Below are 22687 nucleotides of genomic sequence, written 5' to 3' on the forward strand. Positions count from 1 at the left end.
TACATAACCAATCCGAAACTGTTTGGAAGGCCAGCGTGGTTTGGGGGGTATCGCTGCAGAGCCTCTCGAGGCTTTCCTCCCCGTGTGCCTCACACTGCTCTTTAGAAAGTGCTGCATTGCGGTTGGTACCTCTATTACCCTCTGAAAGTGGATCCTTCTCTCCCATTTTGAGACCGCACATTGACAGGGCTGTCAGGGTTATAACGGATATCTGAATAATATTGAACCCTCGCACACTATAATCATCAATAGTAATAATGTGAGCTTAATTGAAAATCAGTAAACATAAAGATAGCATTTTTTCCAATTAACACATGCTATTCATCTGCCCAATAAGCAAACACAAATGGAGACAAAAAGACCCTTTGAAGATTTAATTACCAGAGAAATAGGGGACATGGCTGTCATCATGGTAGGTAAATAAATGAAGTATTTTTTTATAAAAACAAATTAGCATGATAATACAGAGCAGGTCTAATGAGACACTGAGGCATTGCTTTCATGTTCGAACCAGCTTGGGAAGCACAGCAACAATGTTCTGTTCCTGTGATACATTACATGGGCATTTTCAGCTGGGACCTGAGACATTGAATATTAATTTAACAGTGTTCTACATCTATAACTGATCACATTTACACCTGCTTTAACTGGTAACAGGTGAACTTAATCGGAGCCAAGGAAATGTTTTAACTTGGCTGCACGCTGAAATTGCAGATCAGCTGTATTACTGAGAACGGGTGACCTAACTAAGCATTTAAAACGCTTCCTTCTTCATTACAAATGTGCCGCGTTGCCACTGCTTTTTGCAGGCTCCCTGTCTCGGCTCCAGCCGCCCCTGGATTCCACAATGATTCCTGCCACTGTGGCTGTAGGGTCTGCAGAGGCTCCTGAGTCTGCTCGAGACGTCGCAGGTTGCTGTCGCTCGTGGGTTCTGGTCTGAGGAGCAAGGCTGTGATGGAGGATGCAGGGGTGCCCAGGCCGGTGGGGGACCTCTCGCTGGGAGTGTGCTGGCAGTGGAGGACTTGTTTCCTTCTGTAACTCTTCTACAGTCGGGGCTATTTTGACACTTGCTAACTGCTGCTAAAAGTGTTTACTGTAGTTACTGTGGTTTGAAACCAGCTGGAGCATTAAACTTCATGAAGCAATCGTGCAGCTATGAAAAGTTTAGTAATGTGTCCTTTAAGGATCAAAGTGTATGAAGTGAGAGTCCTTGACATTGAGCACAGCCCAGGATGGTTTAGAGTATTTTCCACGTCTGAAACGCAAGACACATACAGAGACAAAGGAAGTGCACCCAGGCTGGTGAACTGTCACAGAGCATCGTGCTCCTTTCTCACCTTTGTCTCTGGCACAGGCTTTGTGCGAAGTGCTGTGGCCACACAGGCGTGGCAGTGCTCCCTTTTACTTCAAAAAGCAGACTCTTACTGGATTACAGCTGGAGCTCGTCCAGTACTTGCAATGCATTATCCCTGGAGTATCTTAAATGGTACATCTAATGTTTACTATTTACCCAGTTGTGCAATGGCTGTGTTTTTTTTTTTGTCAAGCTGAAAGCTCAAGTGCACTAGTGATTCTGTTAGCAGTTACTGACCTCTGAACAGTGACTAGAAGTTTGGTTCTCATTTTCCAGACTGTGTTTTACATGTTTCCCGTATCCCTCTCTCAGACAATGTAGAACCTTTTCTGATCAGTAATGTTTCCTCCCACCTCTTTTATAAACCAGTAGGCTAATACATCTCTTATTGCTGCTGGAAAGGACTGCTGCTCTCCAAGACTCTGCCTTTGTCTGCAGTGCAATGCATAGAGCAATTTACTGGACTCTCCCTTCAGGAATGAAGACTGTCCCACAGCAATCCTGTGCAGTGTAGTCCAGCAAAACCCAGCTCACTGCTGGTGATCAGACTTACAGACTGTTCCTCTGGGACCGGCTGCCCATCTTCACACTGGTGAGCGACTTGGCTTTCCACTGCACACACAGGAATACCTGGCAGTAGGTGTATCACAACCAAACTAGCTGACATGAGCCAATTGTATTTTATTTTTCTGATTTGCCGGACAGTTTAAAACATAAAAAGGTGTCTCTCTTCCTTATTTTAAAGGTTTTAGACTTTGCAGATGCATCTATTTATTGTTTGTTCACTCCCTTCCTCTTCTTCTAGAACATATCAAACCTTTTTCTCTCATTTAGTTTAACTAGATTTCATCTTTCTGTGAATACGATCCTAATGAACTATTGTAACACATTCTATTAATCTCCACTTATTTAGCAGAAAGCTCTAAAAGCACGTCTTTAGTTTCAAACCTATAAGATTACAAATGTCATTCGTGTTAGCATAATCCACATGCAAGCGATGGGGTCCTTGCTTTGATGTGCTAAACTGCAGAAGGGCTAATGGAGCCAAGACACAACAATGGAACTCTCTTAAATGGTATGTCTGCTTAAAGGAAAACACTTTCTGCAGAACCAGAGCCATTTCAGCCTAGACAATAGGGACTTGGTAATGGGGACACTTTGATATGGATGGATAGTTAATGGGAACACTTACTCCAGCATTTTTTTCTAATGCAATGCAGTAAATACCCATGAAATGTGTTTTAGAAATGAAGCATGGAGCTCAAAGGTCTTTGCACCTTGTAAGAATTTGCAGGGTCCAACAAAGCAGTAAAATCACATAAACCCCTTTTTTCCTATTTGGAAACCTTAAACAAAAATTTGATTCCGTCAAGAGGTGGGGACAATTCTGAACAGTGACATGCTTGTAATCACTTGAATCTGTGGATTTCATACACGGAAAGAACCAAAGGACTGAGAGTGAGAGAATCTGGCATCTATCTGTACTAAGTCCCAGCAATTTTAATAGACGAGCGTGCAGTTTTGTATTGTAGGTGTACTAGTGATTTTGTTAGCAGCTACTGACTCTGAGTAGAAACTGACTTCTCAGTTTCCTAGCTGCGGTTTTTACGTCTCCCATAGCCCTCTCTCGGACAATCTAAAACCCTTTTCTGACGAGTAACATTTCCCCCATCTATTTTATAAACCAGTTTCTTCATTCAGTTCTCATTGCCGGAAAGGATTGTTGCCCTGCAACAATGTCCTGCCTTTGTTTTTTGAAAAAAAAAAAAGAAAATAAAATCAAAGTGAACCTTTTCTTAAAAAATGTGGAATGCAAAGAGCCATGTGGAAGGCTTCTGGCACGGGGGAAAATCTGTTCGTGAGGGGCTGAAGGTTTAAGTGCAGTTTTGGCGATTTGCACTGTGAACGCTCAGACACGATCAGGAGGGCAGGGATCTGGGCGCTGCCATGTGCTCGCCTGCCTGGGCCGCCTGTCTGGACTCCCAGCACAAGTCGTGGCACGCTCCAGCCTTTGAAGATCAGCCAGGGAGCGCAGGCGAGAAAGAAGCAGTCCTCCTGCTAAGGCCTCTGCTCACTTAAACAAGATCTGAAAGCTTGATTTAAATGGGGGCGACACTTGTCAGAGTCCCCTTTCCGCTGAAGTACCTCTGTCGCTAGCGTTTTCAAAATTAGCCAGCCTTAATGGAGTATTGGGTGAGGAGCATGAAGATTGAAGATTTAGGCAGCAATAATGGCTCTCCATCTGCTTTCAGGGCACATCAGAAGTTTTTTAATACATATATTGTACTGGACATCAGTCTTTGTACAGTATACTGTATACATATACACAGCCCACATTGACTGCTATGTGCAATTCTACAACTACTGTACAACTATAATTAATTGGCTTTGAATTGATCTCTCTGCAAGTCCAAAGATTTGAATAGGACAGTTTAATACACTTTAATAATTAGAGAGATATATATAGTAACACAAGTACCAGTTGTTTCATTATAGCAATTCTGTATCAAGCTTGTAAAGTAAGGTATAAATAAATATAAACATTGTTTTGTTCTATGCATTTTTGTTGCAATAATAAAAAAGGTGTAAATTGATAAGCTCCGGATGACAAATTAAATATTCCTGACAGTTAAGCAGAATCTGTCAAATATGGATTTGTTTCCACCCAAGTTTTAATTTTATTTTTGTGTGTTTTTCTGAACAAGACTCTGTTTCCCTAATGTGTCCTAACACGTGTCTTACACAGCTGCAATTTGTCTGAAGGTTCTAGAAGAAGCAAGCTCAAACACGAGCTGCCAGCCAGATGTTACTGTACATCAATCTTTACAGCCAAGAAGAAACGAGATTAGCACATCATTCTGCAGCATTCATTTACACAAAGTTAGAATGTATGTCATTTCGAAATCCTTAACTGTGCATGCACAAAAATATGATGCTATAAATTGTATTGGCAATTATTTTATTGTGTAAAACAGTGCAGTTTTAAGGTTATCATATAACCTTGTGCACAAATGTTGCATTAGAACACACTTCTTAATTTATATTGGTGTAGCAACAGGGCAAAGAGCAGCAATGCAGAAAGGGCAGAAATCTGTCCTTAGTTAAACTCCACTGTTTTCCTTAACTGGAAACGATAATTTCAGAAAAAACAAGTGTGAAAGACAAAGCTGCTCAAGCGCTCATTCCCAGTTCTCCTCCAAACTTCAGTCAACAACCAAGCAGACACTGTACATGAAATGAACGCTAGACAAAACAACCTGATGAGTTTCTTTGTTACAGAACTCTTAGAAACAATGCCCGTGTGTTACACATTTTTACAGTATTACATTTTTGCAGGGCAGTAATACAATAAGTGAAAAAATACACTGAGTATCTAATATGTCACCTATTAGAAATACAGTATCCATCACTAGGGCTTCCGTCTTTATTCGAAAGGATTTTTCTTCTGTTGAAGTGTTTGTAAATTAATGCTGTGCTTCTTGTTCAGTATAATGTATTTTTAACACCATCCATTTTTTTCCAGTTTTCCCACTTAGCAAATCTAACGTTATGTGGAATTGTTGGTTTAGTACTCTAGCCAGATGCATGCAGAGGTTCCCCATCAGTCCCTGCACTCACTTGGAGAGCAGAGACTTGGGAGAGAGGTCAGCCATAGTTTGACATCTGTTTCACTACGACTCCACCGACTGGGTTCTCAGAGAGACCTGTGTTTAGCTCTGTCTTTCAGGGACGTGAGTTAGGCCTTTCCATGCCTCAGAGGAAGACACTCTTCTGCTCTGCCAGAACTGCCAATCACATCTTTTCTTAAGGCCGTAGGAAAGACTACAGACGAGAGGAAGCCATTCAACGCAAACAACTAATTTGGTTGCTTCATGCGGGCAGTGAAAGAGTCGTTTGCAGCTACAGCCCTGTTCTGCTTGTCCTGAGCAGGTGGTGAAAGACTACAGTCCAATAGACTTATTATTTGTCCACTAAGAAACTGCACAAGACCTGGAATAATAACAATTTCAAAATCACCAGTCTGAGAAATTTGTCAAGCAAGGAGCTGAATCTGGAGTTCGAGAAGTCAGGCCAAAGGAAGATTGAAAGACTTCCATGAACAGCAGCAATGTCCTGTACAAACAGGGCAAAAACTGAAAACTTAGGCCTCCTGGGTGAAAGGTCTGCCTCTCTATTCCCGAGAAGTTGGCTCTTACAATTAACACGAAGCCTGTTTTCCCCCTCAAACTAATTTCTTCCAGTCACAGTGCAGTCCTCTTACATGAGGATATGATGTAGAGTTTCTTGTATGGAACAACTTATCTCAGTGCACGTTGGGAAAGTTAACTGTTATTAATATACAGATCTGTTGTTTCAGAGAGTGCGCCTTCTCTCAGTCCATACCATTTAAGAAAGGTGTTATTAACCAAACACTCAGTAATTAAATATATTGTAAGAGGTATAATTATTCCATAATGCAGTATTTGTCATTTTCTCAACTTGCGTGCTTTTATTTTGTGAACAGTAATGGCAACATCACTGATTGAGTTCTTCCTTGGAAGAAAGAGGGAAGACATTTTTCTGGGGCTGAGGGTGAATGGTTCCATAATTCTGCCAAAAGGCCTTAAAACAATACTTCCAACAGCAGCTAGTGTCCTAAAATAGAGCTTTCCACCGGTGCCCTGTTACTTAGTGTGGTGTTCAGTGTCATAGCCTGGGACATGCAAATATTGGGCTGGCAATTAGGGACAGACTTGTTTGCCCAGGAGTGTAATGTAATATAATCCACTGCATTATAGTCATGGTGAATGCTAATGCAATAAGCCAAGAGAAGACATCTTATTTTCGATAATGGGTTGCCATATCACAATAGATTGCATTTTCCTTTCTCTTTCTCCTTTAACATATGTACTGTGTGAGGAGAATGAAGGAATCGCCCATCTTATTACCATCCTAAGGGCAGTGGTTTGGATAAAAGGGGTGTTTCAGGGAGATAAGTTGTGGTGCGATGAAAATGAGAAGCTGTACAAGAAACACAAGATTCTTGTTAGGCGACAGAAAACGGCATCACAGAAGCTAGAACACCTTGATGTGCTTAAATCTAAATCACCCTGGGCTACTACATGTGGGAATGAATTAGGAAAAGTGTGCATTAATTAATGTTAGATGTGGGATGGCTGCCAAAATATAAGGAAATGCCAACAAATTATATATTTGGACTCTGAAAATTCAGCTTGAAATATTTGCAAACCAATCTCATCTCATTCTTCTTGCACGATTCTTTTCAGCCAGTTTGTAAACAGCCGTAGTGCTTGTTCCACCAGTTCTCAGCTCTCAGGCCAAGCAAACTGATGAAGGTCTCATGCCATATACTGTACTGTATTGCCTGACACTAACAGTTATCTATATTGCCTGCGAGTTCCTAATATTTTGCCCATCATGTGTGCATGTGTTTTATTACAGTGGATAGAAATGACTATCACCTTCAGTTATACAAGCTTGTATCTAAGCTGCTATGAAAAAACAGTACAAATCTGCGTGAAAATCGAACCTTTTTTCACAAAGAATCACCTTGTTGGGCCTGTTCTTCTTCACATGAACAACCAGCTGTTTTGCCGCTATAAAGGCAAGGCAAAGGCAGTGAAGAGTCAGAATTTCTCCTTATTGATTTCTCTTGATGAAAGTGAACTTCAGAAAGACTGAAAACAATCTGTCAAGTCCTCATGAAAGATTACTACTAATTACGACTTCTATTAAAAGAACACTATTCATGATATTCACTGTACGACATTCCGGCAGCACTGTTACTGCCTCCCTGTGTGATTGCAGGTGTCTGAAGCTATCCACTGCCCATCCTTGAAAGGAGACCTTCATGGAAAACCAGGTTGCTGCTTGAAGCAGCGTTGCTTGTGAAGTAGGGGGCTCTCTTCCCTCTGGAGCGGAATTTCTAAACAAATGCCCAGTACGGTGTCCAGCAACACTCATCCTTCAGATGAGACATTAAAATGAAAGTCTGACCACTGTACTTGGCCATTAAACACTCCAGGGCTGTTTGTACAGTAAGTGCAGGGATGTTAACGCATTATCCTGGCTAAACCTGGCTCTGGGTTTGAACAATCTGACTTACTTGGTTTTGTTGTTTGATCATCTGTGCTCTCCCTCCTGCTTGCTTCTTCAAGGGCTCCTTTGTTGAAGCAGCAGACTCACTGTGTTGTCCTGAATTTTTTGCTTCTCAAATTCAGCTTCTCCACTTGACATTGTTGTAATTTCTATTTTAACATTCGTAGTATCACGCTCTTCTGAAGATAACAGAGAGAAAGAGTGCACCAGCTCCAAGAAACAGTCACTTCCTGGTTTAAAACAATCACCTGTCCAATTGTTTTCCTCCTGTTGGTCAGGTGTCAGAGGGTGCTCAAGCATTCCCACACAGCCTTGTGGGAAATGTAGTACTATCAAGATCAGCCATTTTGTTTAAAACTATTGCCTCCTAAGACCTTTTTATTAGACTGTATGTGTATAATCAACACATTAAAATTAATTACAACAGCCATTTTGTAGGTGTCAATTCAATGTAATTTTCATTCATTTTGAATAAGCTTTTACTTTTTATTCTTATACTCTACAAATTAGAATCTCCCAATTTGTAACCACCTTGGGCTTACCCCTGCAACTGGAACCATGTCTTGGTGTGGTGGGTGAGGCCTGCGGACCCTGTCCTCTGAAACGTACGTTGTCTGAGCCACCCAGCAGTTCTCTCGTTGAGAAGTCCACAATACCCATAGACCAAGCACCCATTGGAGGAACCTACACTGGAACCAGCAAAATGTGGTGTGTCTATACCTGTTGGAAAAGAGACCACCGACCATCAGTTCCCACCTGGCACGAGCCTGATTTGCACAGAAAGTTTTAGAGATGAAAAACTCAAAAATTAGTGAGAAGCCTGCTGTGTTGCCCAACCTCTTGATATTTCTTATTTCCTTGAAATTTCTTTCGCACATGCTTTGAGTCCCCCAGCCGGTATTGCTGAGTGCTCTATATGGCCGGCTTGTTCACCTCTAGTCACTCCTTTAGTTCATAAAAGGCCTTATTGATCCGTCCAAGAGTAAAAAGCCCAAATTCAGTCAGGGCACAGGCTATTTATAGAAATGTATTTGCACTTGTTGGGCTCTGCAGTCTTTCAGGGCATTTGTTATTGCTACCATTCTGTATGAGAAGGTAACAACAATAGTAATGCATTAGGCTGGCTGTGCGAGACCCTGCACCACTCAGAGAATCCATTTAAGCACTAAGTTAGTCATGGTGCTGGGATATCTAAAGCATGGCAGGCTGCAGAGGGCTCCCTATGGAGATGCTGGGTACAGTTGACCATGAGGATGTCTACCCACATGTAATGCTTGATAATGCTCAAGTTAAATGAGCTGAAGAAAGAAGAAAGACAAGAGCCACTTGGAAATCAATTGCTGACATTTTGCTTATTCCACTTAAGCATTTTTTCATGATCTTGGTGAATGACTAACTGGGGTAAAAAGTGAAAGGGCTCCCTAGTGGGCACTTTGAACTTGACGGTGTGAAGGCAGCCGCTGGGCCTGCTGCCCAACCAGGTGAAGCCCAGCAGGGCCAGAGCTGGGTGAAGCCCAGCAGAACCAGGTGAAGCCCAGCAGGGCCAGAGCTGGGTGAAGCCCAGCAGAGCCAGGTAAAGCCCAGCAGAGCCAGAGCTGGGTGAAGCCCAGCAGGGCCAGGTGAAGCCCAGCAGGGCCAGAGCTGGGTGAAGCCCAGCAGAACCAGGTGAAGCCCAGCAGGGCCAGAGCTGGGTGAAGCCCAGCAGAGCCAGGTAAAGCCCAGCAGAGCCAGAGCTGGGTGAAGCCCAGCAGGGCCAGGTGAAGCCCAGCAGGGCCAGAGCTGGGTGAAGCCCAGCAGAACCAGGTGAAGCCCAGCAGAGCCAGAGCCAGGTAAAGCCCAGCAGAGCCAGAGCTGGGTGAAGCCCAGCAGGGCCAGGTGAAGCCCAGCAGAGCCAGAGCCAGGTGACACCCAGCTTGGAAGCCGCTGGTAGAGAAAATGCCAAAATGTCCCTATTAATTAAACGGCCTTCAAAACGACAGAAAATCAGTCAATGACACACATGAATAAACTTCAAAGAACGATATGTTCAGATATACATATACAGAGCCTTGGTCGCTTAAAATGAGCCAATGACACAAGTACAGTGCACAGCAAGGAGAGCGTGCAGGGCCTGACACTGACATCTTTACTACAGGAGAGGAAACCTGGACAGTTCTTATTCAGGGGGTGCTGAATTGTACGGGGCACAAGTGAATGTGTGCACTGTAGATTCTTGCATGTGTAAGCACGTGGGTAATTACTTGACCCAGTTAGAACAAGCCTGGGGCTCCTAGAGGGAGATATCAGGCTATGGCTCCGATTGCCCAAGCAGTAAATGCCACTATAATCTCCAGGCATCTTCAAAAAGAGGCACCTCGTGCCTGGTGGTCACAGCTCTGACCCGTGTCCTTTAATGGGGTTCTCAGTGCCCCGAAACTGTGAGACCAGTGGTCCCTGGCTCTTTGCCCACAAAGCCTTTGGGCAGGACAAAGAACACATGGACCATGTGCCAGGACCCCTTGTTCAGTCTACTGTGGTCAAGATATTCCTCAAAAAATGAGAAAGGAAGCAGCCCTCACATCTCTAATATATTTATATTAATGAGGCAAATAACTCTATAATTATTCTACCACTTGAAGAAAAGATAAAAGAAGAGACTGGAAGGGGCCATGAGTTTCTCAGCACAGCAGTGGGGACAGAAATTCAGCAGCTCAGTGTTCGGCTGGAACGTCAGGGGTTTGTCTTACTTTTCACACAGCAGATGTCCTTCTTTTGCTCAAAACTTCCAGGGCCGCATATTGAGTGATTCAGTTCTGCTTATTACAAATAATTCGAGATCGCTGTATTTATAGCAGCCTCGCCAATTTCCACAGAAAAGAACCATTTCTCCTGCTGCACAGGGCGTGTGGAGAATCTGAGGTTGATGAATGTAGTAGATCTTATGATAAAACTGAACTATTTGCGATTGTTCAACAATAAAGAGCTGGGTTAGCACTATCTGGTACTTAGCCAATTTAATTGTTTTTAATCTTCTTTAAGACAGATATAGCAAGTGTGACATACAGAATAATAGCTGGCTAAGAAAGATTGAATTCTGAGTTTAAAAATCTCAGTTCTCATAACTGACATCGTCTTCTCTTGCCATTTCATTAACACCTTTCAGAACAATACATGAGAAAGTGTAATGCTTCGATGTGCGCACCACTGTGAAGAGCTGACATGATCAACACTGGTTGAGGTTATTCATTTCTCTTGGAGTGTGGAAAATCTAGTCTTTTGCCTTAATTATTGCACTTTATTTAGGACATGATGAAGTTACAACAGAGCACCACAGCTCTACTGATTCCTTCATAGAAACTCTCCCTGCTGTCACGGTCCAGTCACATTGATTGATGACCATGATCAGGTTGCTTAGCAGAAAAGTGCGTGAGATATTAGTGCTCTCTCGATCCACTAAAGGATGGGCCGATATGTAATGCCCTTATTCCACTGAGGGCATTATCTTTTTAAACCAGCAACATTATTAGTTATGGTTCTTATTATTTGTTTCTCATTTCCTGCTGATGTTTTGGAGGAGTCGCGACTACAGTGAAATCCAGGGTGCTTTAGGAAACAACAATCCCAGTTCTCTGATGCGCTCTAGAAAGAAGACTGTCCTGAAAATTCCCACGCCCTCCTGATGTCCTAATGGCTGTTGCTCGGTCCCATTTGAGCTTGTGGTGGAGTGCAGGACTGCAGTCTGCGCTGCTGCTAAACTTACACATTACTGGGCGCTGGATTCAGCAGCAGCACAACGATCTGATAATCTGTAAAATGAACAGAAAGACATTCGTTTGTCTTATTAAAGGCAGAAAATGCAAAGTATTCAGCCTCAGGCGGCCGACAGGGAGCAAGTGATCATTCCACTTCCTTCTGGCCTCAGCTGAGGTTAATCATATTACTTGGTGGAAGGCAAGTGAATTCCTTTCAGATTAAGATAATTACTTTTGAATGAATACCAATTACTTTCATGTGTTAATTGAAAATCTCCTTTGCTGGGCAAGTTGGTCTTAAATAGAACAAACGCCCATTGCTGTTTATGCAGCGTGATCACAGCAAAAAATTTCATTAGTAAACACAACTAACGATACAGCTAGAGCTAAAAAAAAAAAAAACAGAGAGCACAGGGAAATATGAGAGCTTTAAAGTACTGGAAAGACAGCACATTAAAAGCCATGCTAATGCTGTTGTGTGTTTTACAAGATACCCTTTTAGTCTGGCTTTTCTCATAGACAAAAAAAGAAAAAAAAAGAAAAAAGAAAAATATCTCATTACCTGTTAATAAGCCTTTAAAATCCATTTTTGTTGTTAATCTTTTTCCCACTGTCAAATAATGTTGCTGCAAATGTGTTGGCAGAGACTGATATCAGCATATTGTTATTTTTCTTAATGATTTTTCCCCAGTCTTTGAAGTTCTCCCCATTAAAAGGCGATAAATCATGAAGTGTCTGTGTGAGAGTGCTTTGCTATCTGAACAATTATATGTGAGGGAGTAAGATCTGCTCAGGATCCAGCAGACTCTCCCCCTCAGCCCCTTCATACTCCCCCGGCCCGCATCCCTCCCCTGGCTGCAGGAGCCAGATTCCAGATTCACCCCTCTTCAGATTCCCCAACCTGGGCCCAGATGTTTTCTCTGGCTCTAATGACGGCAAATTTCATTAGGGATTAGCTGCAAAATGATAGTTCCTCACGACTGCCTCACACTTCATGGCTGGTGAGACAGAACGCGGTACCTGTGTCCCCTGAACACTCCCAAGGCAATATTATGCCTCAATCCAGTTACAGAATTCACACTCAGAACCTGAATCCCGTTGCTGTATGAGTTCTGGGCTCTGCCTCTACTACAAATCACTTGTATACACAGAAAACATTTATATGGAGTTTAAAGAAACCTGCGCAGACTGAGAAAGTGAAGAGTGAGTTTAAACCTGAAGGGTGAATAAATGTTTGTTGTTTTGCACGAATCAGGTTGTGTATTTGTCACTGCATATTAATTGGAGAGTGAATGGAGAGAGAGGGCATTACAGTGCCTTTCTATCAATTCTTAGTGTGTTGCAGAAGAGATGTGGACAAAGCCCAGACACAAATATGTCAAATATCACAAATATCACAAATTAACTGAAATTCACATGTCACTTTCTCAGATGAACAATGTCAGATTGTAATGAAAAAGTGTCACAACAGAGAAAGCACCTTTGTCGAAACAAGTGGGAAAATAACAGAATGGTCACCGCAACAGGATGGATGTGTTGGTAATGATTTCTGGAAATAACTTCCATCAGAACCCGCACCAGCAATAGAAGCATATTCAATAACACACACAGCTGTGAGGCAGTGGCTGGCAGACTGAGGGGAACTGAATTTGTTTTGTAACTGGCTGCCCTCCAGACCTTTGGCCTAATTAGATTTTGTAAAACTTTTTTGAAGAAAGTTCGTAGGACCAAATGAGTGTTTGATCAATAATGACTAAATGTGGCTTTCACCAGGAAGGCCCAATGTGGCGCAGCCTCTCTGCTCCTTCAGCAACAGCATCATTTAAACAAGAAATGACACAGGGCAGGTCACGTTACCTCTAGAACAAGCACCCCAACACTGAATGTAAAGATTTCATTGTAAAGGTTTGTTTTAGCTGTTTTTTTTAAACCGCTTGATCTTCAGATATCATTAACACACCATGAAAACCCCATCTAAACAGGCCAAGAAGAAATGCTTTTGTTCTTCATATCACGTGCTACTGTACGATTTATGTTTTTTACTTCTCTCCTTGTATGTTTTACATCAAACCTGGAGTGTGAAACGCCAGACACTTTTGTCTGCATGGGGTGGTGACTTTTTTACACCCTTTCTCACTTCCACATTTGGAAATTTCTCGGTCTTGTTGGCGGAGTGTGCTGGATAGGGCTCAAGTCAAGGCACCGCAGGCCCTGGTGCTACATTCCCTAATGATAGTTTCAGCAAAAGCCATTATTGGGTTTTATAGCTTCCCCCGGAACTAAACATCGATGACATCCTTTCTTTTCGACCAACAGTCTTGCTGACAGATAAGCAACTGCATGACACCATCTAAACTGTGGACTATTAATGCGAACGCTTTAATTAGGCATTGGAAATGGGGCGGTGGGGGGCAGGATGGGGGAGCATTTGTCAGAGTGCTGCCTAATTGCCTCCTGAGACCTGGGCCTGGGTGTAGCGACTGCCCCGGGAGCAGCTGCTCGTTCTGTGCTCTCCGGCTCTCGGGCTCCCTTCCCTACTGCTCCCTAATCTAGCAAGCTGGCTCGCTGCAAGTCGTGCTGGCCGGGTCGCGAGAGGGCTTGAGTGGGATTTACCCCTGCTGGAACAGGAATTAGCGCTCCCGCACGATGAAGGAGGCAGAGGTTAGCAGCAGAGCAAGCTACAAGCAAACAGGCAGTTTCAGAAAAGATGAACCAGCTGATGTAAATGAATTCTTGTGAAATTATTCTTTGTTTTAATATTGGTACTCTTTCTCCAGTGGTGGTGTGAGATTTAGGGGTGTGATTTTTACCTGGAGTACCAGGCTATTTGGCCAAAGTCTTCTTTATCATTTTAAGTGTTTATTATATCTGGCACAGACATTTTACTGTTCAGTACTGATTGCATTTTGTTTTAAAAATACAATTTCAGAGCGCCATTTGAAAAATGTTGGGGTCCACGAATTTCAGTGAATGGAAAAAACTCACGTCCCTTTTTTGCTGATGCGCAAGTTCATATGTAACAACCCGCAATTCGGACTCTATCTGGTAGGAAAGTTGTGATGTTTCAGTCTACCAAACGTCTGATGGAGAGACACATTTGCCTGTGAAAGTGTTGTATTGCTGCACCTTTGAGACAAAAAGTTTTAGCCTCCATTATTGTCGTTTTCAGGCACTGCTGGATATGCAGTGGAAGCAAGGCTTTCTCAGCTCTCTGCGTAAGTGTGAACGTTTGCCAGGGATGATGTCTTTCACTGTAATGTGATGTTGAGGAGTCTTCAAGGATCTCATTAATTTGGCACAGAACTAAAGTTTTGCAAAGGTTCTGTTAGCATTACAGGAGATAATGCATTTTAAATTACTCCTGGCTACTGCTCTGCGTGTAACACTGGCTTGGGTTTAACACCCAACGGTCTCTGACTCACTGATATTTTTGTGTCTTGCAGCCGCCTGAGACTACAGCATGGCTGTACTTGTCATAGAGCAGAGAAGGGCATTAGCCACTGGGCTCGCCATCTGGCCAGCTGGTTCTTCAGAAGACGTGCCCTTTATCATGCTTCTGTGGCCAGTGTGCAATGTGCCATCACCATTTCTACAAATGTTTCTGCAGGCATGGCCTGAAAGCAGCAGAGCTGGCTGTAGCCAGAGTAGGGTGAGTAATTATTGTCTGTCTGCAACTGCCCAAATGTAGAATGCAAAGGGATGACGAATTCCACTGTCACATTGCACACTTTAATCACTGAGGGATCTCATAAGAGCTCCTTCCTTTGCAATCCATTGAAGACTGACATGAAAACCAAGCACGCCAAGAATTTAAAGTCCTCAAAGGCACAGACAAAGTCAACCCGGTGGACTTGTGCAGAAAGCACAGTGAAACACAAACCAGAGGGCAACTCAGATGGAAACTACATGGAAGTGCATTTAAGACTGAGAACAGGAGGCACTTCATCACACAAAGGGACTTTGGAGTCTGAGCCAAGTTAGCCAGTCTTCTTTCAACAAGAGGCTGGATGAGACTATCATAGTAATTGGCTCCTAGCTACCAAAATGAGGTAGAATGAGGAAGAAGTGCCTTCTCTCATTTGTACCCTCTGTTATAGTCTTAAACTAAACATTTCCTTTTTACATATCTGTGATTTTGAAATCAACAGCAAAGAAGACTATATACAAAATTCCAAGGCTCCAGGAATGACCCAAATTAATGTTGTCTTGTTCCTTCGCATGCTGACACATCTACCTAATTGAACTTGTTCTTCTACTGATAACTGCTAAAGATGGCAAAAACGGGAAAGAGAAAGGAAAAATATTTTTGCATTCTTTCTGTTTTGGATACATGTTTAATCCTCTACTTTCAAAGACAAGTAGAAACTGTTGCAGAAAAGACAGAAAGAAAGGAAGTGGTGTCATTGGTGCCTAACAGCCCTGCCAAAGCATGAAGCTGTGATACAGGAGTGGAATTTACTGGTTCAAACATTGTATGGTGGCGAACGCATGACTGAGGTCACCCAGGACTGAAAGTCACCTCTTCAGATGAAAATATTAAGCGACGTCCTATAATAAGATGAGACACAACACATACTGCCCATGCCCCTGGCAACTGAGTTATTTATGTACTAAAAACAGAAATGACCAGTTGGTTAATTTAATAATAGGCAATAGGATTACGCAAGGAAACAAATTACCTAAGTGGGGGTACTACGAAGGCCGAAATCTTTTAACAATGATGGAAACCACGGACATCGTGTCTCCATGCGTTATTCCATTAGCCCGTTTAGACTTCGCATCTGTTGGCCAGGCTGGACTCCAGGGCCTCGCCTCATGTTCGTGCTGAGCGTCTCTGTAAGGGGCCACACAGCCAGGCCTCCAGGCCTGACAGGGTAGTGAGGGCTGTTTAAGGGAAAGGCAGCAGCTCAGGGGACCTGTTAGTGTGTGCAGCCTGTTGGAAATGTTCCCACACCTGGCGGACACTCATGCCCTAAAAGAGCTCTGAGTAAGACTTACTGCTCCAGTGTTTACCATTTGCTAATGATACAGTAGGTAACAATAACTTCATGATCATTTCTTAATCAAGGACTCTTTTGTAGACCCTGATCTAAGGCGTGTCCTCTTAAATCAGAGGAGCTGAAGCCTTATTTAGATCTTAAGGTGGGTAAAATCTTGGTGTGGCCCAACTGGAGAACAGTCCCTAACTGGAAACGTCCTCGCGGAACTCTGTAGACTTTGGTTTATTTCCTTTTCAGTGAATTTAATAATGTCAGTTCAGTTTTTGCAACTTTAAGGTAACACTTACATAGAAAAGCAATAAAAATCAATTTAATGTGCATCATTGAAAAAGACGGGAAAAAAATAAACCGTATTCAGTAGGTCTATTTAAGGCTCGCAAGATAAGACACAGTGTTTTATGTAAAGATAGACTCGTTTTGTTTTTTTATTAAATATTTTTAGTCTAAGTGGTTTAGAGTTTCTTGTTGTTGTTTCTTGTTATCCACAACATTATCTGTGAGTTTATTTTTCATCCTTAATTATCCACATTACTCATGTCGGTTTTAGAATTAATTTGGTTTTCTGATTTAATTCAGAATTAGAGTTTGTTTATGACAAAGGAACAACTCAGGGTTCCATATGTGAATGATCTGAAAATAAAAAGGCACTGTTCTGCTGAAGGGGAAAGAAGACCTATCTTGCTTGTCCGTTACAATCTGTCTGCCTATGGAAAGTCGTCACAAATGCCCTGTTATAACATTCTGTCACTGCTGATAAGCACAAAGGGACTTCGGCTTCAAAGAAAATATTAAAGAATCTATTAAGAAACAGCTCCTTTTTCTTTTGCAGCGATACAGCTGTAGATTCTTGACAGAAAGTTTAAAGACTAGTAGACAAAACAAATCGAGGATGAGTGCTGAAAGAACTCCTATTCCTGAGTGACTTTGTGTTATTATTTTATTCTGTTTAAGGATGGCCAACAGCCCTAACCGTACCAGGACTTAACAGAATGCTAATAGATGTAGCACTAAATTATTCTCCTCTTTAAAAGAGTTGTGTTAGTGACATTTTGTTTTTATCAAGAAATGCAATTAGGCTTCAGCCTTAATATCTCTGAGGCTGTCACATCCCTGGACTGCATGGCAGAGCTTGCCAGCCGCAATCAGAAATAACTCTGTCCCTTCAACTTAATGAAAAAGAAGTACTTGGCCATAAACTTGTAGTCATCCTCTATCCAATCACATTGTCTTGAGTAATTAAAATGATTAGCTTAATTAGCTTAATTAACTAAATTTGACTACAGGACATGGCCATATGGTGAAGCAAAACAAAGATGGGAGCTAATTAAAGTTAAAATAATGCAGGTTTTAATTAACTCAACCCCTAGGCATCAACATTTTCAAATTTATCCAAGCTGATAATTAAAAAGTCCTCTCGCCCAAGCAACATTTCTTCTCTGAGCTAATTAAATCTGGAAATGAATTAGCAACATGAAGCTCCAAATATTAATTCCTGCTAGAAGATGACTTCACTTCCTAATGAAATTAATTAGCTGCACTGGACCTTCAATCAGACGCCAAATGCTGTCCATGAACATAGACCTCATGTAATCTAGCACTGGGCTAAGGGCCCTGGGGCTGGAATTTACAATTGTAATGAACACTCTTTAACTATGTGCCTCTCTTAATATACCAAATGAACATGTAGATCTATTTGCGCCGAGGGCTTCTCATTTAAACCAGGCTAGTATGAGCGTCTAGTTAAAACAGTACGAGTGCACAGTGCGTATTAACTGTCTTGCTGCTGAAACCCCCAGTTAAGCACTCACCGGCCTGGGTAATTTTCCATGGTGAGGGCAAGTGCGCTGATTGCTTTCTGCCCTCTGGTTTTGCATTCTCTCTCCTTGCTTTGCAGCTCCAGGGCCAGGGTAGTTCCATCCAGAAGCATGGCGCTGTTAGCAGAACAATAAGCAAGGAAATCAACAACAACATCCCATAGAAATTCTGCTTTCATTTGCTCCCTCACTATACCTGCATATTTAATTCCCATAATCAAGCCTTACAGGAAAACAAACTTCATTAGCTCCCCAGTTAAAAGGTTAATTAAAAATAGGCTACAATACTGTGTAGTTGTTATTGTTTTTTTTTTAAGTATCACGCAAGAATGGGTTGTTGCACTGGAGTAACTGGATAAGTAAGGTTGGTATCAGACACTTTCCCAAACCAGATTTGAACAAAACTGCAGGGTCTTCTAATAACTTAAAGTCATCATGTTCTAAAACATTGACACTTACAGTATATCCTCTTTGTGCAATGTGAGCTATTATAGACCTGGATATCAGGTTGTGGTTAACATTGTTCTATGCGTAGTATATCAGGATCTAGGAAACATGAAATTCACACCACTTCAAGGAAAGAAGGGAGCTTTCTGAGACCTTCTTATCAGAACATCATGTCTCTTGGCTGAAACAAAGTGGATAAACCTATTTTCTATGATTTTTCAGTTTATTGTGAAACTAGTAACAGCAACACACAATTATGCTATTGTGTGTGATGTAAGAAAAACACAGCATTTGTAAAAAATGGGAAGGATTCTGTTTACTTTGCTAGATTATCTTCTGCAGTTAATCTTTTTGTTTATTTTTAGTTAATAGTGGCATAAAACCACAAAGAGAAAGCTTGCCTTTTGATTTTGTAGAATGTCAAAATTGAACATTTTCTCCTTCTTACATCTTTGATTCAGTACAGTATGTAATTAGTGGTCAATCCCATTATATAGCATACTGTGCCTTTAAATGTGAAGGAAATTGCAGAACTGATGGTCAAACTCACTATAAAAACTGTTCTAACCCCTCCCCCTCCAAAAAATCACACAGTTCACTAATAAGCTGAAACTTTAAAGAGATCTCCACTGCAACATTAGTGCATCAAGCATTAAAGGTACTGCTGGCATAACCTACTAAATAAGAATGCTCCAATAAAGGGAATAAACACATCAGTCAGTCTGTGTACAAAAACTAGCCAAAGCTAGTTAGGCCTCACATCAAAGAGACGTCAACATGCCCAAGAGCTATACTTGCCATTTATGTCCCAAGTCTATGCTTTTTACATTTTGCAGTATGTTATTTGGAAGCTTTGCTTATTTAATGCCCATTAAAATGGAAAATATAATGTGCTTTTCCCTTTTCGCTGGCTTACAATAGAGTCCCTCTCTTAAAGGAGCCCATTTTGGTAAATGGGGCATAATTACCAGGCTCTTCAAATGGGCAGCTTCCCCAGTGGCAGTGCAGTGAGAGAGACAGGCCTCCGATACGTCCACCTGTCTGAGATTTCTCCAGGAGCCACCAAGGTAGCCCCACACCCTGGGAAACACAGCTCCACACAGCTCCACAGCTCATTACATGCAACTTTGAAATGGTTTACAAAAGGCGTGTTGAATGCATATTTATGTGTGATTAGAGCAGTGTGGGTATGAGTGTTGACTTCTCACACAGAGATTCTTCTGAAGGAATCGTAAAGCGTGGGGATTCCTGCTGTTGTAAAGCATTGGTACTAAAGCATTAATAACATTTAAAGAGAAAGAAATATAGATTAAAGTAGGAAATTCAGGCTTGTTTAATTAAATATTTAATATTGCTTAATTTGAACGAGAAGAAAAGCGCATTGAATTGGGTTAATGAGCACAAAGGGCAGTTAAGCTGCAGATTAAGTGCATTGTTTAAAGGTTGTGTTGTTGTTGCTCTGTGTTTTAGATAGTTCATATTTAGGGGACGCTGGGTGCCAGATACCAAGCTCTTTCAACGTACTCCTCCACTTGTACAGTAAACAGCAGGAATAAAGGAAGGAGTCCCTTGCCACAGCCACTATTTGAGTTATTTCAATACAGTATTATTGCACTGAACTTTAAAACAGCATTCAAAATGCCTTTTCTCTCCCCCATGGAGAGTACATGTTAAATATTTCCAAGTGACGCACTTGGATCTACGAGGACTGCAGAGAGTTTGTGCACTGACCCCAAAAGACTCATCTTAGCTTTGAGGAACTTTGATTGGGAGGTGCTGTTCCACTTGAGCCTGTGGCCCACAGACCTGTCCAGACTGAGCACTGTTCAAGTTGTTGTTATTTCAAAATTGAACGAACTCTGGCTGCACAGTTCCAACTAAAGGAACTTGTTTTTTTCTCCCTCATCAATTGTTTTGAGCTTTACAGAACTACAGTATCACACTATAAAAATGAATCAAAGAACTCCATTAACTTACATGCTTTGTACATAACTTTTAATGTCAGTCAATTAATCTTCTTGTTCATTTTCAGGCGTAACACAGGCTATTTGAAGCCTTGGGATAAATTACTGTACATCAAACATTCCTTTATGCTCCCCGTATGAGTTCAGTCACTATGACTGTCTGTTGTGATGTCCTCTCACCTCACTAATGCCTGCACTACATGAGAAACATCCCTGGATCTCCACTCACACACAAAAAGCATTGAAATAACCAAGCAGAAAATGTCTCAAATGCTGAGAGCTTACACAGTCACTGTGTAAGAGATGCTTTTGCTCTCGCTTTGCCCTGTTCCTGCTGTACAGGCCTGGAGTCTACTGCATGCAGACAACAGCAGGGTTAAAATACTACAGGATCTGTCTGCTGCTCTTGAAAAAAAACACAGTCCTCCTAATTACTATCCAAGCTGTAGAAAAATACTACACATAAAAGTCTGTCTCAAAGTAAAAGATAAGTTCTTATCTTAATCTAATGACTCCATAGGCTTAATTTGTCAGACTGGGCTAGTTGATAAAAAACAGGTTTCTGGTTCCCAGTGTTAATAGGAACATCTTTCAAGTCTTAGAGTTGGCTGGCAGAGGAGGAAGGATCATCCTGCAAACATTTTGTGACTAAGCCAATTTGATTTTTTGTTCTTCACTACTAGTATTGCAGCTAAGAGAAGCTCATTAGCAGTTCATAATCTGCCAAATTGCTTGATAGATAGAGCGACACAGTTTCTGTGTATTCTTTAATCCCAAACTCATGATTATGTGAGCATTCCCTTCTTAAGAAGTGCTGTAAATGGTCTGAGAACAGTTCCTCAATGTAATGAGCACAAACCCATGACCTAATGATGCAGACATCTTATACCTCAGCCAAGAGTGACAAAAACTATCCCTGCTTTTAATCCCACTTTTCTATGTTTCAAATACTAGATGGTTCCAAACGCTTAAATTGAATTTTTATGTATCTTTTGGTTGTGGTGTGCTTGGAAGGTGAAAATATTTTAAAGACTGTGTTTTTTTATTTGTATTTTAACATGCTTGAAAAGCTCACAACCTGCTAGTGCTCTGATGGGAGGCTGCTGATCTTTAAAATGCTGTTTATTGTAGATCAGGCAAAAGCATGATGCAACTGCTGAGAGAAATAAAACAATTAGAAAGCCAGCTTTTCAAAGCGATAAAAATGGCTGTTTGTTTTTCACAGTGAAATTCCATTAGGTTATAATGAGAATCAGTGATTGACGAAGAAGCAAGGATTCCTTGACCTTTAATCTCCACACAGAGCACTGTGCAAAGCAACCAATTAAACTTAAACAAAAGGCGAGGTTTATGAGGCTTCGGTTTCCCTTACGAGAGACGTTAAACTACAAGTAAATAATGTAACATCATGGCTTTGTCGGGTACTAAAGCACAGCTTCACAAATGCGCTCATTGCTCTTTGGGATGGTAAAATTCCTGTACTGCTTAATGACCCGTCCTTTTCTTGAAACCGATCTTATCAGGGTAGCTTTGCACACATCTTTCATTTTACAAGGCTGTGAATGATATTAAAGTGACATTATGAGCACTTCTATGTAAATACCCAGCTCATAATGCTTGCTTGCTACAGTATGTGAGTGTCCATAGACGCTTTGACTGCACCGCCAAAATAAACTAATATAAAGCACACCACGACGCACAGGAATGTGAGCCATGTTTTTGATGAGATAAAAAAATGTAAGTGTAAGCACAGCACTAGAGTAAGTCTCAACAGATTAATTTGAAGTGTTCACTGAATTATGATTCCTTTTTAATTAATTATAGAATTAACTGCTTTGTTAATGCATTCCTGAAGGAATTGAGCTGCTGGCATATCCACAGTGAAGGAAAATAGAACATGATACATTTTTTTTGTGACATTCACTTAACTTTCTATCCATCACACTCAGGGAAGGACTCCCTGTGTGTGGTGGAATATATCTGCTGAGAATACTGGGTTACACGCTTTACATCCCATTTTGACTAAATAGGAAATAGAATCCAAGGTGGGAGTAGGACAGGTTAAACACTAGTGGTGTTAAAAAGGGCTGGAATCATTTCCTCAACCTACCTTAGGATGCACTCCTCACTTCTAATAAGGTAAATTATGTTAAAGAAATGGCAATGAGATCAGACTGCAATCAGCAACTAGCCCTGAAGTGGCTGTAGCCAGGAACACGTGGTCCTTCCTGAGGTGTGGGCTCAATAAGAGCTGCCAGTGGCTGAGAAGTGACCTGCA

The 22687-nt window shown here is 41.6% G+C and overlaps 1 long non-coding RNA gene across 3 annotated transcripts; it reads right to left on the reverse strand.

The window, feature by feature from the left end:
- Window positions 1-360: 360 nt before the first annotated feature.
- LOC148651701 (uncharacterized) lies at window positions 361-22194 on the reverse strand. Of its 3 annotated transcripts, XR_015925130.1 has the most exons (5): window positions 19414-22193; window positions 17993-18115; window positions 11193-11238; window positions 7996-8173; window positions 361-7632 (listed from the first exon to the last, which is right to left on the reverse strand). It is a non-coding gene; the product is annotated as an uncharacterized LOC148651701 (long non-coding RNA). The 3 variants fall into 3 exon arrangements; XR_015925131.1 differs by lacking the exon at window positions 11193-11238 and having other exon boundaries at window positions 19414-22194; XR_015925129.1 differs by lacking the exons at window positions 361-7632; window positions 7996-8173 and having other exon boundaries at window positions 10707-11238; window positions 19414-22174.
- Between the last annotated feature and the right edge of the window lie 493 nt (window positions 22195-22687).

This window comes from Lepisosteus platostomus, chromosome 11 (genome assembly GCF_059453375.1).
Source record: "Lepisosteus platostomus isolate fLepPlt1 chromosome 11, fLepPlt1.hap1, whole genome shotgun sequence".
Lineage (NCBI taxonomy): Eukaryota > Metazoa > Chordata > Actinopteri > Semionotiformes > Lepisosteidae > Lepisosteus > Lepisosteus platostomus.